At 44.2% G+C, this 1,268-nt stretch overlaps 2 protein-coding genes across 3 annotated transcripts in view; one reads left to right on the forward strand and one right to left on the reverse strand.

The window, feature by feature from the left end:
• Positions 1-1,268, forward strand: part of LOC101858636 (pre-mRNA-splicing factor ATP-dependent RNA helicase PRP16) — a gene marked incomplete in the record, with an annotated part of 84,301 nt that overhangs the window by 41,436 nt on the left and 41,597 nt on the right.
• LOC101857953 overlaps positions 1-1,268 on the reverse strand; it is a 22,287-nt gene that overhangs the window by 10,577 nt on the left and 10,442 nt on the right. Inside the window, exon 1 of one of the 2 annotated variants that reach the window (XM_005100990.3) lies at positions 155-532. The exons of the other annotated variant lie outside the window; for it this stretch is intronic. The gene's annotated coding sequence lies outside the window, so the exon portion shown is untranslated. Of the gene's footprint in view, positions 1-154; positions 533-1,268 lie in introns of those variants that run through there. 2 annotated transcript variants of the gene reach the window in all.

Genomic DNA, 1,268 nt, shown 5'->3' on the forward strand with positions numbered 1-1,268 from the left:
CTCTCTCTCTCTCTCACTCACTCACTCACTCTCTCTCTCACTCACTCTCTCTCTCACTCACTCTCTCTCTTTCACTCACTCTCTCTCTCTCACACAACGTCAATCGATCTAGCGTTCTAACTTTGATATTACTCGATTAAAAAGCTTGACCTACCTTGAAGACGTCCACGTCTCTGATAATAAAGATCGTGGAAGATAAGCACCACTGAATTGTGTAGAGTGATTATCCTACTTTTTTTTTCTCCCTTGACCACTTTTCTGCGGGGGTCCGAAAGTTCGAAATCCTTGTACGTAAGCTTCGTATCTCGAGATGTCAGCACAGTGAAGATTGTTTCCTTCGTGATATAATATAATGTGTCGTTACACAGTTTTTGTAATCAAACAGAGGAAGAGGGTCGTAGCCGGACTATGCTGCTTATCACCAGTTACCTGGTCTTATGACCGACGGCTGAGCGCTCCTCGCTCCTATCTCTCGGTGGCTATCGGTGCCTCGACCTGGGTCGCCGCAGTGGGACGGTAGTGAGTGATGGGGACTGGGGACGGTGGTTCGTTCGAGTTGGACAAAATCCCAGTTTGTGTATATCCGGTTATCCGGTTAGGGTATTGGGAAAAGAGGGTTATTAGGGTAAAGACGGATCAGGTGTTTGTTGGCTGATTGTCATTTTCAGAAGGAAACAATTTTTACCCGTTCCTCCCCCCCCCCCCCTTTGCCCAATCCTATCAAAATGACGGAATTTGATTGGTATGTCGTTGTGCCCGGGACGTGATGGCTATAGTCAACGTAAGGTTATTATAAGGTTAGTTTTGTAGGTGGTTGACGGTACATTGTTTCTTGTTCTAGTTACGATTCACGGTCTCCCTAGAGACAGTCCTAAAACAACGCACAAAAAACTGCACAGTTTAAGAGTTGTAGGCTCAGGGTAGTTGTTAGTATTAGAAACCTATTGTTAGAAACATTCACAATGATGTTATAGTGGGTGGTTGGCGGGTGCTCTGGTGTGGTTTGCTTCTTCTTTCCTATCCAACATCTATCTTCCTTATCTCCCCTTCTTCTTTTTTATGTTTGTTACTCTCTTGTAACACCTCTAATCTTCTGGCGCTCATATGACCTTATGCAGTTGCGAGTGCCGTAAAACCTCTACTAAAACTAAAAACTTCTAACTATGCAAATATATGTTGTTCAAACGGTTGCTACTCTGACCATTTGAATATCAAATTTGGGCTGGGGTGGAGAGTAAGGTGTTTGGTGCGTTTTATGGACAGTTGAG

The sequence above is a fragment of the Aplysia californica genome, unplaced genomic scaffold (genome assembly GCF_000002075.1).
Source record: "Aplysia californica isolate F4 #8 unplaced genomic scaffold, AplCal3.0 scaffold00267, whole genome shotgun sequence".
Classification (NCBI taxonomy): domain Eukaryota; kingdom Metazoa; phylum Mollusca; class Gastropoda; order Aplysiida; family Aplysiidae; genus Aplysia; species Aplysia californica.